The sequence below is a fragment of the Hylaeus anthracinus genome, unplaced genomic scaffold (genome assembly GCF_026225885.1).
Source record: "Hylaeus anthracinus isolate JK02 unplaced genomic scaffold, UHH_iyHylAnth1.0_haploid 12002, whole genome shotgun sequence".
In the NCBI taxonomy this organism is placed as follows: Eukaryota; Metazoa; Arthropoda; class Insecta; order Hymenoptera; family Colletidae; genus Hylaeus; species Hylaeus anthracinus.
The window spans coordinates 14,691,015-14,709,935 of record NW_026534349.1 but is presented as its reverse complement, the minus strand read 5'-3'; the positions used below and the strand labels follow the sequence as shown (position 1 = coordinate 14,709,935).

The window sequence follows — 18,921 nt, the reverse complement described above, 5'->3', positions numbered from 1 at the left end:
ATGAAATATTTCACAGTGGACGAGTAACGATTTAACTGTTATCTATTATTCGAATACAATTTTACCTATTTCTGTACATATGTAATTCTTTCATCAGTAATGCGTTAACGTGTACATGCGATTTTAATATTATTATAAATACGCACGAGTGTCTCCTTTTTGGACCACGATTTTTCTTATTGAACTTTAGGAATTCGATACTTGTTACTCGTAACATACAAGTGAACACTTGTATCGGTAATTAGACGCGGTATGGGGGTTGATTTGACAGTAAACGAGCCAGACTTAAAAGAGAAAGAAAAACGTTCGTCTAATGAACGAACATACGATCCATTTATCGACGATAGAGACCATAATCGCGCGAAACAAGATTTTATCCGTGTCGATTTTCGTACGAAAATCGAGGAAACCTATTTCAAACAGTATTTTTCGAAGCATGGCACGGTTTAGGCTTTGTCCAGCACTGATACTTCGCAGCCACCGGATCAGTTTAACGATCTCAATCATTCTGACCGTAACGCTGCGGACGTATCTGAGAGTTCTCTTTTCTTTTTTTTTTTATCCATGGCATGTACATCGAATGTTCGGGTATTTTTCATAAGAAGAGAGGAAAGTGATAGGGTCCTTTCTTCGAAAGAGCACATGTCGGACCAATAGTAAAAAAATTAAAAAAAAAAGAAAAAAAAGAAACGGAAAGAAAATCGATAGCGAAAATGAAAAAAAAAAGAGGGAAAAATAGTAGAAATACGCGACTGGATGCAAGAGTCGTTCTGTTCGTCGGGGAAATCGTTGTCTTCTTTTTTTCTCTTTTTACCAGCGCCCTCTTTCCTTGTTTTACGCGTTTATAGTAGGGCTGGGACGACTAATCGAATGTTTAAATTCGAATATGAGTAATCGAATATCATGTCTCGAGTATCGTCACTCCTAATATGATTATACCAATAACTACTCGACTCGATTAAGGCAAGAAAAGAGTTCATTTAGAATTCGTCCCTCAAGAGTTTAAAAAAGAGTTTAAAAAAGAGCGATTCCAAGAATTTGACTTACAGTCCACTATTCAAGTACTAAAAATATCCAGATAATGGTCAAACATCCAAATAATCAACTATTCGAATCATTCGCCGAATATTTGACAAAAATTCGACAAATAGTCCTAGCCCTAGTTTATAGTTTATTGTTAGTATCCGAGAAACACGTTGTGCATGGATACTTGGTTAGACGTGAGCTAATACTCGAGAGCATGAAATTTTGTCCTTGAGGTTATCACGTAGTTATTTCCACCACTTACTGCAATTCGTACAAATTTTATTGATCATTCATGTCGCCTATGTGAATTATTACGTTTACACGTAAATAGTGATGATAATGCTAATCGTTACAATCGAAGCAAAAGAAATGATACAAAACGCGATAATGGTATTACTAGTAGTAAATGTATACGTTTTGGTGACAATTATCCAAGTAATAGTAATTAGTTTACAGTTTCGTTATAAAATACTCTGTTTTCCAAAGAATATTATTTCTAATTTTTTACTGTAATATGTAGTAAATGCTAAAATTGCATACTTTATGCATATTTCCACATTAATTTATTTATTATAATCGTAATGGTATAAAACCCAAGTATTGCTGTTATCTGGATAACTATCACTACATTACTCGTATATCTGGGTATACTAAGAGCTCTCGAGTATTAACACACCTCTATGCGTTATGTTTAACCGTTCGATCGTGGATGAGCAGCCCTTATTTGCTAAATACTTTCTAACTCGTTCAATACTCTTATCCGGTGGATTATAATGCTACTTTTTGAAAAAGCATTCGATTCTAGATACATATACAAATTCTCAATAAAATCCATATATAAAATGATCGCGTATTTCACATTTTATTCTGTCTTAATTTTGGCGCTGCTCAACAAAACGACGACTGCAGTCAAACGGTTAAGCCAGTGATTCTTAACCTCCGTGCCGTGAAGTTGGCAATACTGTGCCGTGAATGTTTGCCAAAAGATCAAATAAATTCTTATTTTTTACAATTTTCTTTTTTTTTTTAATTTTTCTTATAATCATTTACGATTAAAAACTGTACCAGGATCATTCCTTTGTAAACTGTGCCATGAGCGTGAAATTATTATTTTCCTCTAAAGCAACGATGGCAAACGGAGAGTCATTTTCCGTGCCAAAATTAGGAAAATCAGGCAACGTTCTCATAACGCCGTGCCAATATACTATTTTAATAAATTAGTTACCCGAATGAAACATAAAATATTCACATTTGCGATTTCAGTTTTCGTGTCTATCATCTGCACCATATAAATGCGTAAAACGCTTAACTATTACACGTAAACTTTCTTATGGGTATTAATCGCTTACTTGATTCTTTCATCAAAATTTTTGTTGATATCCGTTTATATGAAAAATACGTTGCGAATTGAAAATACGACGGTCACCTTTTCATTTACTGCAAAATACAGTCGTGAAAGTGTCTAGTCTAAACCAAATAAAGATATAAATTTAATAAAGTGCAAATTTACTATGAAAGTTCTGGAGTACCAGTAAAATTCTATCGCTTATCAAAATTCGTCTTTCGTTTGCCATTACTGTTTTCAACTGTGCCGTATGCTTGAGAAGGTTAAGAAACACTGGGTGCAAACGAAGGTAAACAAAGCACGAGTGTCTCGCGAGATGTCCTTGCGAAAGTCACTGGCCAAGCTTGTATATACGATAGTTAACGCGTAAGGGAATCGATCAAGATGTATATATACAGTGGGTGTAGAAAGTGTTCGTACACCGATCAATTTCCAAAAAAACCTGTGTAAAATTGTAACCTATTAACTTATTTTTTATAAACAATGACATTCTACATGTTCTAGGAAATTTCTAGAATAGATAGATTACAAAAAAAAAAATAGCTATTTATGTAAGTTGCGAAATTAAGAAGAAAAAAATAATTAATCGATAGAAATGTTGAAGCAATAAGTATTCGCACAACTGTTAAAAGTATTTCCCTGGAAATTTGATGTTTTCTAATCATGGTTTGAATAATAATCAATTACAATTTTTAATTAAATAATTGATTTAAACAAATTTAATTAAATCAACTTAATAAATATTTTGAATAAATGTAATTACAAATTATTTAATTAAAATTGAATTAAGCAGAGTTAATCGAAAGTCGTTTAATTGGCGATTGATATGAGCGAATTTAATCGAAGATATTTAATTGACGATTGATATGAGCAGAATTAATTAAAAGCCATTTTCTTGACGATTACTTTAAACAGAATTAATTGAAATCCATTCAATTGACGATTAATTTAAGCAGAATTAATTCAAAGGCATTTAATTCACGATTACTTTAAGCAGAATGAATTCAAGCTATTTAATTGACGATTTGTTTATATCTTCAATGTTAAGAGAGATTTATATAAAATTCAATTAATTATATAAGTAACACATATAAATAAACATATATATATATAAACCAATTTGTAGCGACAAATGCAATATATTAAATACTATTAACCTCATCAAAATGAGTTGCTTGTATATAGAATAATGTATTTGTTAAAGTAATATACTAAAAACATAAAGCAGTTCAGCTAATTTGGTATTACCGGCATAACCCTTTCTGTACGAGCGCCGGATATATCTGGCATCCATCTAATAAACTTATATGTGTTACTTATACAATTAATTAAATTTTATGTAAATCTCTTTTAACATTGAAGATATAAACAAATCGTCAATTAAATAGCTTGAATTAATTCTGCTTAAAGTAATCGTCAAGTAAATGGCTTTGAATTAATTCTGCTTAATTCAATTTTAATGAAATAATTTTTAATTAAATCGTTTGTAATTAATTGTCAATTAAAGACGGAAATTAATTTTAAAAGTAATTAATTGTTCCCAACCCTGTTTCTAATTCGCACGGAGCAATAAACTAATGTGTTTACGTTACAAACTCTGCTGTAAATGGTTCCTCATAAGAATCGTACCAATACTTATTGCTCCTATACTTTTACCCACTTTACGCATTTTTTTGTTAATTTCACAAATTATATCAACTAGTAAATGTTGTTTGGGCTATATCTATCTCAGAGACTTCCGAGAATATGTAAAATATCATTGATTATAAAAAAGGAAGTTAAGAAACTACAATTTCACACAAAAGTTTTTTGGGAAATTGATCGGTGTACTTTCTACACCCACTGTATATCATCAATATGTATATATTTTCGAAGCACGAAAAGTACCGTAGCGAGGTCACGTGGTACGTTTACCGCGTAAACCGGCAGCCATGTTCTCGAGTTTGTTGTTAGGGTTTTCTTGGTTGGGCATACTGACGACTTCAGATTAGTTCAGATTTCAGATTGCACGACAGTGTTCGGTCGAGGCGGTAAAGAACATCGGGTCCGTGTCCGAGTATTTTTGCATCCAGTGCAACAATGGAATTAGTTTCGAATTATGAGAGGTGAGCTAATGTTTCAATTGTCGATTAGTTAGACAAAATTGTAGCATGACCGTTATTTAAAACCGTTATTATATAACCGCTTATTTAAAACAAACTAGTAGAGGGTTAACTCGACTTTAGCGTAAATTGTTCAATTGAAATATTAATTAATTTATGAACGTACGAATAGATAAGATATAATTTCTCTTTCGAAAGATAAAATGAAATTCATACGATAAAGGCTTAACTCGCTTAAATAGTTTGATCGTCGAAAAGTCGTTAATGTGTCTTAGCACAAAGCTTGTCTTTTATCGAAAGTTTCTTCCCTTGACATCGATTTCTTAACTCCCTCTCGTAACTGGAAGGAATCGTAATCTCAACACAAAGTATTACTATTTTTTTCACGCTACATTATAGTTCTACAAATCCTTGTTTCTCGCTTTCGTCATTCTCCTTTTCCTTTCTGTTCGCCTTCTACTCCGCACGTACATCCGTCGCGATACCGATCATTTCGCCATTTTTTTTTTTTGCGGGTGTTTAACGTGATTTTTGTTCTGTCGAAACGTAACGAACAGCTGTGTCGGGACTATATGTATAGAATGTTCTTACGCGTGTTCTCTTTGTCTCTTCGTTTAGTAGTTACAGATGTTCGCGTCCATTAAAAAGCAAACGAAAACGGAAAGTGCCGACGTAAAGATCGTCATTTTTTTATGAGACAAGAGGGTGTAATTTAAAACAATAGCGCAATGACGCGTCCATAATGCGCCGTTTGTATACGAAAATCACAAATAATTGTTACTCGAACGAGAAATGAAAAAATTGCGTGGCTAATTGAGATAAGAATGGCTCCGAGAATAGCGATATTCCGTGCAATGTGATTATTTTGTATCGATCCACAATATTTTTTACATGACCGTTTCGAAAGTGATTATAATTTATAAATATATATACATATATATATGTATATATGTATATATGCATATATGTAATTGTTGGATATATTTTTCTTTGTATGCTTATTAAATTTACGTTTTCGTTTGACGATTTCATATGTATATATGTTATTGCGATAATAATAATAATTATTATTATTATTTCGTGCTCGTCCATGTCAGTATTATGTTTCTTCGGATAGGTGTCCCACGGTGGAGAGTACGGATATTAACAACGATGCTTGTACTTTACCCGATTCTCCGTTAATCTCGTTGCGAAATAAATTACGTTACATTATTCGATTCCTTCGTTTCTGGGAGTAGAATTTCTTTGAAAACAAATCGATTGGAAAACGTCCATATCTATACTCGTGAGAGAATGTCAAAAATCGTACGGTTGAGCCAAAACAACAAATCGATTTTTGAGAAGAAACTTTAGAATTCGAAATTTAAGAAATTGCGAAACTTTGGGACTGTTTCGTATCTTCATAAATATAGTAATTTTTGTGTTTAATGAAATTAGGATTGCTAATTTACTCGAAAGAGGAGTAGGTATGTAGTGATTCTTTTATGTGGTGATCTCGAGCCGAGGCTGAGCCTTGTATGCTCCGTCCGATAAGAAAAATAAGTGGGGATAACATACGAATGAGTGAGAGAGATAGAGCAATTGCAGGCAAGACGCTACATGCGCTCGGTGACCAAAACGTTAATGCGACATTTCACGCGTATTTCTGCATCAGTTATTACTATGAAATTAAATCTTTTTTTTATCTTTCGTTATATTTTTATTGGCGGAACTCTTGTCGGTTGAAATGAGTTTAAACATGACTTTATTCGGCTTATTTTTCATTGTTTGCCATTAAAATAACTTTCTATGCGTAGAATTAAAAGTAGCCCGAATAAAGTTATATTTCGGCTTATTTTCTTCGGAAAAGTTTCATCGATTAATTGACAATATGATCGTGAAGATGTAATGAAAAATATACGAACTTTTCCTTTTCGGCTGAGTAAATAAATATTATCCACTCTAAAGGGGTGGAATCAGTCTTCGAAGGTAACAAATGTCTAGAGACAAGTCTCTCGCTTCTTTTACTTCTTGTCATAGCTAGCTTGGTTTTAAAATATTAAGTACAAGAAATTTGTTACATTACAAAGAACGTATGATGGCGTAACTATCAGAGACAACTAGAAGATAATGCGACGGATGTATACAAAATATTGTCGAGTTTTAACAAACGTTACTGGATTTTCAAAATCATTTGGCTTTACTTTCGTACAAGCCCTCTCGTATCATCTATGCGCCAGCATACCATAGTAAGTAAAACCTCGTCAGTCCGGATTAATTCAGAAGGGAGATCGTCCGGATTAAGCGATAATCTAGATTAGCGAAGCAAAAGATAACCCTAAAAGATAAAAAAAAAAATTAGAACGCAGTCCACTCGCCGAGGATTAATTTCGCCGCTTTAGAATGAATTTTTATAATAAAGTAACACATTATTTATGAAGATGCTCGCTTTATATTAACAAAGTTTCACAATTCTCTTACGTTTTCGAGATCCTTAATTTACCCTTATTACAATCTTCAAACTTCGATCAATGTTAGATAGTTTGTGGATGTTTCTTCGACTAAATTCGTTACGAGAAATATATTTTAGCCATTATGTCCAGAGAAATTCTCACAATAATATGACCGAGTAATTCGAATCTCTGATAGTCCCCGCTTGTATGTCACCGAACGGGTCCACTTGTTTGCATACATTTAGCAAAGGTATCGATCTTTAAATGCATCGAGGAGTGATTTAATTAGATTAACATACGCGGGATTAGTCATCCGCTAATAAAAATTGTTATTTTTATATTTTTCAGTGTGTGTTTCGCAAGAGTACTATTAACGGGTTGGTCAAGTTTTCTTGGTGAAAATGAATTCAAACGTAACCTCATTTGGACGATTATTAATATCACGTCATTGAAATCATTTTTTTTTTAATACGTATAATTAAAAATAATCGGAATGATGTGGTGTTTGTGCTCGTTTTTGTCACAAAAATCTCACGAATCCATTGATGATGTTCCAACGAATATACATACATGTACATTGAGGGTCGTTTTAACAGCTTTGTAGACCTCTGGGCAAATCAGTGCACGGTTCGTTTAGATGTCGCAGACATAAAAAACATTTGACGGCCACGTCTAAACTGATATTTGTCATTTTCATAACTATATGTACTAGTTCCATAAAACGTTAAGACGGCGCTGGGTACATTGAAAAAATACAAATTTCAATTTTCGTCATCGAATGAAATTTTATCCTGCTTGGGTTCTTTTTATCGCTCTCGCAATTTGTTGTCCACGCATATTCGATTGAACTGATAATTATACTACACGCATCAATATTGTCCTAAAGACACAATGTCAATAGTGTCGCCTAATGGTAATTACAAAAAAATACCGAGTCGTAGTTTCGTTTCACGTTCGTCGACTCGGGTTGGAATTCAAAGAAATTTATCATCCGAAGTGCAATTCGTGCCACCTGATCGCGTGTATATACAGTCAGTCGCAAAAGCCTGCATCGACTCTGTAAGTTGCTATGTTGTGAACGATAAAAAAAAAAAAAAAACATAACGATACTTTGAAAACAAAAATATTTAGCAAATTCGTTTATAATTAACGTCAACCGATACAAATCGTATATTAGTATATCAAGATTAAAAATTTGAAGATTAAATTAAAATAGAATGAATTATTCTCCATTTTAGTTCCAGTCCGAATTTAATGCTTATTTAATGATTTGCGTATCTAACACGCCTAACTGATGCAATTGGACTCTCCCCATTTGAAGCATAAATTTTAGCTTTTTGTACTAGCAGATGTAGTATGGTGGCTGACTGCATCAGCGATTAGGTTTGCTCGAGTGCTCGAGACATTCAAATTAAATTCGAGCCAACCAAACATAAAAGTACTCGTTTTATGGAGTCGTGCTGAATACTCGATCGTACGAATACTAATTCGACTAGCCGAGAAATAGCAAATTATTCAAACAGTCGACATTTTTAAAACGTTCACTCGTATGGTTATACTTGCTTGTGATATGTTTCGAACAAGAACGTTCAACCGCTTCGTGGCCACACTAAGTTGCAGTAAATATTATTCCTTTTGTTTTTTTTATAAGTGCACATCAGTCTTTTTGTATACTGAAATTGCGAAATAAAACAATGTATTTCGAAATATAATTGAAATACTTTGATTACGGTTATTTTATCATTGTACTGAAGTTGTTACAAGTGGTGTACCAGCCAGTGGTGCGATTAAAAGTTTCAAATAGAGGGAGGAAGGGGTAAACTGTTTGTATATACGTATTTATAAATAAAATCTTGATGTCGTGGACACGAAGGGGTTGAGCCTTGATTCCCTCCAGCGCTCAAGGGACAAGACGGTCATGCTCATAGGACATGTGCAGTGTGCTCGCATTACCACGCTCAAGTATTCAACGTGAAGATAGCATAGAGGTCGACGTATCCCAGTTTCATATTTAAAACAAAAGTTACGTTGAAAAATTGTAGAGTGGAAGCACTGTAGGGAGCACAGTTGAGCTTTATTTGAATAAATTTCCATTCGAAGACATTCTTATTCAGATAAATAATTGGACGAATAAAGGCAAAACTCTAACTGAACGATTTTGTAAATTGTGTGAAACAGCTGACTTACAGCGAGTCTCGCAAATTGTCGTGCCCTGTATGTCTATCGAGGAAATTTGTCTAAATTAAATGATAGGTTTGATATTTTCAAATAAAAGTTTCATTATAATAATGTACGCGAATAAACTTCAAACATTTTGTAATGACAAATTTAGTTCGAAACATCAATACTTATGTGACTGACAGTTACTTATAGACGAACGTCGCGTTTAAATAACGAAGAAAATATTATTCGATTAAATTCAGTTCGGATATTTATTTGTTATTCGAAATAAAATTTCGCATAAGTATGTTATCCACGTTTAGGTAGAATATGGAAAAGCTGCGAGTAATTCAGCGCATATTGTTTCGCTACATTTTCTTCATTACTTTTAACTAAGGGCAGACTTAAATAAAACGTTCTCTAATTGTAATTAGCAAAATTTATTTGGCCACTCGCTACTTCCTCGCGACAGTTTTTCAACGAAGACATGGCAGTGATAAGTGCCACTGTTAGATGAATACGAAAAAAGTAAAAGTAAAAAACATGAGAATTTTTCACTACCCCAACAGTTAACTGTAGTAATAAGATACTTCTTTCCAGGATTGTATACAAAAGAAATAACGAAGTATCAAGTAGAGAAAGAAAATGTATAAAAGTAGCACTAAGTATACGTTAGAGTACAAAGGCGAGGCATGCCCATAATCAACCTACCATTAATTGAAATTGACGACGAAATGAAATTCCATCAATGCTTTCCAACGAATGGAGAAAAAATATATTTTCTCTTTTTTGAAATTATCATTATAACTAGAACCACTGCATATCATACAGTTCGCGTTGATCGCAATGCTATTCGAATACTCACATATTCAAACAGTATTCGAACATTTCAACGGTTGAATATTTAAATATTCGAGTAATTTAATACTCAAATGTCGAAATAATCACACTCGAATACTCGGTTAAGTACTCGTGTAATAATATCGGAATAATAACATTCGAATACTCAGACATTCAAATAACGATAGGTATTCGATGTTTATTTGTAACATTCAAATACATGGAAAAAATTCGAAAGACATTCAAATAGTCCCAGGATTGGCGTGAATGCTTCCCTCGGAAACAAAGTTATAATTTTTCTTTCTGTCGACCCCAAGCGTCGTTTGAACGTCGACCTTAGAGCGCTAGAGGCAATCAACCATAATACCATGGCTCGTCTCCTGGTACGAGCTGCGCGCTATGCAATTAAATCGACTTTCGCGAGGGCGAGAGTTGATCAACGCCGGGCGAAGGGAAAGGGGGACGGGGCGGTCGTCGAGGGTGATATACGAAATTCAATAAGAGCAAAATCTATTTCGATTTATTATCAGGGACGGTCCCTCTTGCGCGGGGGTGGTCGTGTCAGCGGTGCGGCGGAGGAAACGAAGAAAAATAAAAAAAAAAGAGAATAGAAAAGAAAAACCGATTGGAAAGACGGAAATAAAAGGGGAGATCGGAAAAGCGCGAAAGAAAAGAGGACGGAGTCGAAGATTATAAACGATGCTCGCGTCGTTCGACATTGCGCCTGTACCATTTTGCTTCTTTAGCAGAGTACAATGCCATTTATTTTTGTAATACGTTTACGTAGGATAGCTCTTATTTTTATAGAGGTTTATCGTGCTACCGTAAGTCTAATAGAGGCCTGCGTATAATATAGTGGTAGAGTTTTCACGAGGAGTCGCGAATTCCACGGCACGCGGGATTCGACACGCGAAAAAAAAGACACGCACTTCCAGCACTCGCTTTTACGTTTCGACCATGCGTTATATCATCGTCACGAAGGTGTAAGGCACGTGTCTGTCCGGGTAACTGATCGGGAATCCCCATACAAATTAATAACCACGATACAACGATTAAGTATTTCATTGTTTTATTTTTGTTATTTTGTTTTTTTTTTTTCGTTTAGGTATGTCAAAGTGTTCAAATCGTAAAAATTTATTTTCAAACATATAACTATATTTTCAATTATAGTTCTATTTAAACTTTCCGCTATAAATTGGCAACGTAAGATGGTCGACGAGCCTCCCATTTTGGCTTCATACCGCACCACGTCCTTTGCCAGCCTATGCCTCGGCTGAATATATCCTATATTCCTATGTCCGTGGATGAATCGGTCATTGGTCAAAATAAAAATTGTTATTGTCTTTTTATATTATATTATATCTTCGTGAGAACGTTAGCAGTGGATCGGCGTGATCGTTACAATGGATGTGAGACCAAACACGACCATGTTTGAATCATTTTTAATAACACGTAATTTGAATCGTTTTTTAATAATCGAGAATAATTCACATGAGATCGTGTTTGGACTTACTTTTATCAGGAAAATGTCATCAATTCGATCAGAATTTGGTAACGCTCTCACGAGGATGTAACGAAAAAGATAAAAAATTCAATTTTCAGTGAAATTTCAATGAAATTTGACTCGGTATGTTTGACGAATCGTCCTTGTTTGGGATTTGTAGTAGGAATGATCATGGTTATATTATCCGGGGTAAAATTTGGTCAGTTATCCGGGTGGCACTGTAACTAGTGATGGGACTGATACCGTATCGATAATAGTGTATTACCACATAATAGTGTAATTTTATATCGAACTGTTCCGATATCTACATGAAAATATCGATACTCATAGCCCGTTCTTGACTTCAATTTGCGATACTGATGTTTTTGTAATAAATACTTATTGATACATATAACGTATAAATCGAGTAGGTTCCAATACTACTGCAAATGTATCAAAAATAAGAAACAAAGTTTATGGTATGAATATAATTGGTATGCAATAAATAGTTGCAAAGTATATGTGACTTCACGTAATTACTTTTACCAACTGGATTTTGTAATTACTTGGAGTTGCATCTGTTCTTGCACTTCTTATTTAACACCGATTAGATATTATTTCTTATTTTAGAACATTCACATTAGTATTTATGCCTCCTATGAATTATAACACTGACATAATATTCGAGATTTCAATGCGTTTCAATACATTCATTACGTACTTTGGTATCAAATTTTATTTTATTTTATTTAACGTCTTTATTGCATATACACATATGTAAAGATGTAAATATAAGATGAATACATATATAAAATAATATACCGACGAATGTGTAAAAAAGACCACGTTTTGTTGAAGCGTTATTCGTAATCTAATTTGAAGCTGCTCGAATGCAAATTTAAGTGCTTGTACAGCGAGTGTAGAAAGTATTCGTACACCGATCAATTTCCAAAAAAAACTAGGTAAAATTGTAATTTATTAACTTATTTTTTTATCAACAATGACATTCTACATATTCTCGGAAATCTCTAGAATAGATAGATTACAAATAAGACAGCTATTTATGTAAGTTGCGAAATTAACAAGAAAAAAACAATTAATCGATAGAAATGTTGAAGCAATAAGTATTCGCACAACTGTTAAAAGTATTTTCCTGGAAATTTGATGTTTTCTAATTCGTACGGAGCAATAAACTAATGTGTTTACGTTACAAACTCTTCTGTAAATGGTTCGTCATAAGAATCGTACAAATACTTATTGCTTCTATACTTTTACCAACTTTTCCCATTTTTTTGTTAATTTCACAAATTATATTAACTAGTAAATGTTGTTTGGGTTATATCTATCTCAGAGACTTGCGAGAATATGTAAAATATCATTGATTATAAAAAAAGAAGTTAAGAAACTACAATTTCACAGAAAAGTTTTTTGGAGAAATTGATCGGTGTACGAATACTTTCTACACCCACTGTATATCATCAATATGTATCATATCAGTCCTGTCACTAATTGTAACTCGTAATCTATCATAGGGCAACGTAATACGCTAAGAAATCTGGGTAAATCGAGCTCGGTCGTTGCACTTTAGAAGAGGGGGTAAATAGCAATAACAGAAACGCCAGAAACAATAAAACATTTCTCTGCGGGAACAACATCGATCGATGCCGCTTAGACGACAATTTCGATCCTTTTCATCCGTCGATGATCTATTATCGTCGCAGCGGCGTGCGAGACGACGTAGACGATAGTAATCGTGTAATATCTCTTCCGCTGATCGTTGTTTTACGTTAAACGAATCGGATGAACCTTTTCACTTGGGACAAGTTTTCGTAAATCGTAGCTATATCGTATAAACAAAGAAGGAAGTGTAATTGTGTGTATGTGTATTATTCATTGCGGTTAAAGACGAAGTAAACAATAGAACGTCCCATTGGCCGTCCGCGTCGACACATTGGGTGCATCCCGAAAGGTCACCGCTCCCTAAAGGTGAGGTCCCATCTATCTGACGAGCGTGCTCGAGCAATAAATTGTCCGTGCTCGCCGGATTTTGTTCGAAAACACGTTCCTACTAGCGAGCAAAAGGTCGCTAAATGCGACGACGAACAGTTGGAACCACTTGAAAGGATCGATTTTTACGAGCGTTTGGGTCTCCGTCCACGGACTAGGCTCGCGAACACGGGGGACTATTCCACGCGAGCCTGGATCGAACGCTCAAAAAAATCGAAAAACCCTTTCGAGTGGTTCGAAGCGAGACCCCCAATGCTTGTTTTCACCGAGGCCGTAAGCGCCTACCTTGGTTCGCTCAAGGGTCTGGGGTCAAACGGGCGATCGATCAATCAGTTTTTGATACAATCGAATTCTTTATTCATCGTATCAACGTGAACGCGATGCCATTGGATTCTTGGTGTTCTCCCGATGAAAATGATATCTCACGTCGCGTAAATCGAACTACTTTTAACGAAATAACTTTTCAATTATGCAATCAGATTTTCCATATAATTTCGTTAAAAATAGTCCGATTTACGCGATGTGAGATATCATTTTGATCGCAGAAGCATCAGAAATCGATTGAAATCACTTCCGCAAAGTTCCGATAAAAATTGTCGAGGTTGGTATTTTCAATTCTTTATGACATCCCCTTGTCGACCACCCTTTGCGATGATGGTGCGTGGCCTTTGTTGAGATTCCGTGCTCGTTTAGGTGTTCGCGGCTCGTTGTGCCAGCTCGCCTGTGTCCATCAGACCCTCCTGCGCGACGAGTTGACACTTTCAAGTGGACGTTGCTCGTGCTCGCCGCCCGAACTTACATACACGGGACCTCACCTTAACAATGTTTGGTTGCGAACAACTTTTAAGTTGATCCGCTCGTAGAACGGTTCAATGAACGAGCGAGCTTCGCAACCTTTAACAACCAAACATGGTGATCGCACCCTGGTAGCAACCAATAGCTGAAAAGATCGGTGTTGTCATGTTTGGGAGCGAAAAATGGTTAAGCTCATCCGCTCACTGAGCCACTTGTGAGCTTAAAAATGTTTCGCAACCAAATCTATTGACCGCTACCATATGATAGCAGCCTATGTATTGCCTTGGTATTTTTCTTATCCAACGTTGTATAATGGGATTCACGATGTAGAAGCACGAAACATAAAACGTGACGATTAAACAATTGATGACGAAGCTTCCATTAAATAATTGCTGCAGAAATGAATAGAAAATCTTTTTTAATAGAATATTTTACTGGTGACGCGACCACGTCTCCAGAATCTTAATTTTGGGAATTATCCAATCGGGGTGTAACTGCCAATACGGCTTTGTCACAGTCGCGTGATTTTGTTTATCGTTTTACATTGTTATTCGAACGTGTAATAGACAACGTGTCCCGTAGTTCAGGAGCCATTTTCGCTTCCAATAACCGCGTTGTTGATAAAATAGTATAGTATACGCATCTCGATTACGTTAATAATAAATAATTAATGTAAAGCTGTCGAGTAGCGATGGGACTGAAATGTGCTTAAATACTAGCGATACGTTGACGTCAGAAATTGATTGTATCGCGTCGGTTCACCGAATGGGACTATTACAAACGATTTGGAATTTATCGAGATGTACAATTGTCGTATCGATACGTATCGATTACATCAAAAAAGTACTCCTTTACGATGATTACCAGAAACAAACCAAATAATGCGTTCAAAACCAACTGGCTGATAATAAACATTTCTGTAAATTCCTATTCAAAATTAAAATATTTCATTATATCTTCAGTGAGAATATCGTCAGTGGTTTGCTGGCTGTTTCCTGGTGAAAATGAGTTCAAACACGATCCCATTTGGAGTACATTTAGTTATACATATAAAAAATGATCACTTGCATTAACGAGAATGACGTATAATTAAGAATAATCCAAATGTGCTTGCGTTTGGTCTTACTCACTTCGACAAATATTAATTGTCCGCATTAATTATTTCCATGAAACTGTTTAACTCGAAATATTACGTAGATAAAAATTGATTCGAAGATATTCTAATTATGCCCGACTGTGATACTAAAACACATCGTTGTCTCGTCGAGGTCTCGATGATATTTGATGTTTGAATCGTATCGATACCGCAAGAATTGTCAACAAGTATACCTTACTAATCGACCTTACTATCGATACCGTCGAGCCAGTGTCCGGGGATCGATAAGTATCGATGTTAACGCGTACGTCATAGGATCTACCGATACTATCGGGCCCATCGCTACTGTTGAGTCAAAAGAAAACAAAATGCAGTTATGTGATAAGCGAGATCTCCGTTCTCGAACGTCTTCCCTGATTTCCTTGTTTTAGTTGGCTGAGGCAGGTTATCGTCGAATTATTCTACACGTACACCAACTCGCTCACGTATACACATACACGAGTACACTATTGGTCTATAAATGGGTTGGTAAAAGCGGAAAATAGAAGAACAATGTGAAAGATCGATTGGCTTCGTTAGGGAGTAAGTATAAGCGTAAGATCTTTTATTGCTAATAATTTTTCCTCAGGTCAAGTCTTGAACGGTGCCTAAAACCCTTTGATTTAAGGAACAAATGAAAAAAAGAAAAAGAGCAAGTTCTGAATTACGTGTCGATGAACTTTTCTTATATAGAGAGGGCGGTTCGTTGTAATCGAATTTTCGCAGTGTGGTAGTTCGCGTTCGTCCTCGACAGAGAGGGAGGGAGGGAGGGAGGGAGAGAGAAAAAAAATAAATTAAAAAATACACGAGAAGGGAAGGGTATATAAAAATGAAATAATCATTGGAGGAACAAAAGATTCTGATACGATACGACGATAATGATAAGATATACCTATATACATACCGTCGATGCGTAGAAAGTACTGTGTCATATACGTATATGATACATATAAATATATATACATATATACACAAATACACACACACACAAAACACACAAACACACACGCGCGCGCGTGTGTTGTATGCAAGGGTACGAACGAGTTTGTGTGAGTGCGCGCGAACGATGCGTGGGTGCTTGTTGTGCGCGCATGTGCGTATAACATTAAAGAAGAGGATTAATCGTAGTGCTCCGTTTAAGGAAAGCGTACAGGATGCAATGAAAATTGCGTTGCAACTGGTGATAACATTACATTTTCTTAAATGAAAAATAAATCTAGGTCGTAGAAACATAATTGTTTCATTTAAAGTCTCGTTAAAAATGGTCGTGAACTCGGCTTGGTTTTGACTTCCGATAAGAATGCAATAAAAAGAAAAATGGTAACGTCCAATCAAGTATGCCACCATGTCGCCGACTAAAAGTATCGAAGATTTGTCTCGATTAACACGTTGACCATCGTCGTGTGCATCGTGTTTCATACACCGGACACGAGTTATAATACTCTGCCTCGATTGTCGCGAGTGACACGCTGCGAAATTATATTGCTATGTTTTTAACGCACTACATTGCGGTAGCTATTAAGTTTTTTCCCTTTTTCTTTTTATCGAAAATTCAAACATAAATATGGGAATAAATGGAAATAATTATTAAGCGTAGACATTAATTCTGTGCCTCTATATATAATTATTTGTAACTCTGGTCCAAATAGATATACTTACTCGTAATTTTGGTACATTCAAGTACCTACCTTCTAAATCCTCAACCTGATGTTATTCTTCTACAATTATTATAACTACTAGTTATATGTGTAATCTGTTGGGAGAAGAATAATAAGCAAAATAGTATGACTAAAGAACTTCGTACATGTATATAAATTGTAATGGCCATCGGGTTGAGAATTAGGTTATCATGTCGAGAACTTAGAAAATTGGTATTTTAACGTGACAAAATGACAAGTAAATATTTCTACTTAAACTAGAATTCCAAAAAAAAAAAAAAATAATAATAACGAATGATTGAATACAAAGGGACAGAATTAATTTCTATACCTGATATACATATCTGTTCCCCGATTTACGCGGTATAAATCGAAATTATGACTTTTGAATTAATTCACTTAAAAAAGATTTTCTACATTAACATACATATATTAACACTAGATTTACGGAGATTTCTCATCAGATATCTATTATTGAAGTAATGCTTTAATAAGTGAAGTCGATTTACTAAAATTGATTGGGAGGTTTAGACAAAAATGAATTTGGATACATGCTTGTCTTTTTATATGGATAAGAATCAGCGTAAGTGGTTGTCGAAAAATATACACGGTTTCTGTAAAACTTTGCGAAAATAGGAATGGATCAAGATGACCGTGCTCCGAAAAAACCTAGTGTTAATCTAGGCTGGCGTTAATTTTTACATATTGTTACTAGGTATATAAAAAGCCGTAATTACTGGAATTAAAATACCTATGAATATGCTCCCGGTAGATAAAGTGCTAACCGTAGTTCGAGTCTTCCATACGATATCTTCGTGGAAACAGTATTTTTATTTATCGTTGAACGTAGAGCATGGAAAAAAAAAGTCCAAGATCGAATAACATTTTCTTGAATTCCAGCGATCTGCGACCTTGCATCGTATGCAAACACGACGGAAATCTAAACCGATTGTGTTCGAGTTCACGTGCACGTCACTTATGCTCGAAGCCGTCTTTCTAAGACTGGACGATCCTCGTATAAAACGAATCAAAATTGAGGAAACTCGTTTATAATTTGTTTCCGCAAAAAAATTTCAGAATTCTCGATCTATATTTTTATATAGAAAGGATTGAACCGAAGTTTCGGAGTCTTTTCTTTTACATGTATAGATTCCAATGGAATTTAGAATGAAAGAGGTATCGATTAATTTGTTCGACCTAGGAAATTTCTTGAATTTTCGTTTCGCGGCTGATTTGCGACGCGTGCTTTCGGTGCATCCTGTACGAAAGAATAATTAAAGCTACAGATTTAATATAAACGACAATGAACAAGTAGGTAGGTCACGCCGATACATGTATGTACCTATAAACATAAGTTGAGAGTACGCACTTTTGTAATAGTAGTTCTGAGACGAGAAGAACAAAGCGATATATGATAGTGAATGATATATTATATATATTATATATATGTATACACATATGAGAAGAAAAAAAAAAATGAAGTTGACGCTTGATACACCATAGTTTTCACCGACATATCCTGGCTGAACACATCCTCTTTACGTGCATACCGCATACCTATTGTAGTTATTATTACGATACACGCGATGTTAGAGTATTTTATGATTAAAACGATAATAATATTATTACGGTTATTATGGATTAATTATGATTATGATTATGATTATTGTCATCGTCATATTATGATTATTAAGGAGTATAGGTACATGTAAACGTAACGATGGTACAACTAAGGCAAGTATGTACTGTACATAGCTGTCACTTACCCCCTGCCCCACCATACCGATTATATAAATATGTATATATACATATATAAATATAAGTATATATAAATTGATATATATGTGTATATATACACATAAAGCCATCATATTGCAGAACATTAATCATTATTGTATTAATGACTATTTCGAACTATTATTGTCATTATTATTACTA

General features: G+C 34.8%; 1 long non-coding RNA gene across 2 annotated transcripts in view; it reads left to right on the top strand.

The window, feature by feature from the left end:
• LOC128891727 (uncharacterized) overlaps positions 1–17,244 on the top strand; it is a 190,111-nt gene extending 172,867 nt beyond the window's left edge. The window contains exons 1-2 of one of the 2 annotated variants that reach the window (XR_008460900.1): positions 959–4,175; positions 12,813–17,244. This is a non-coding gene — a long non-coding RNA (uncharacterized LOC128891727). Of the gene's footprint in view, positions 1–958; positions 4,176–12,812 lie in introns of those variants that run through there. The other variant, XR_008460899.1, reaches the window with a different exon arrangement.
• The last annotated feature ends 1,677 nt before the right edge of the window (positions 17,245–18,921 follow it).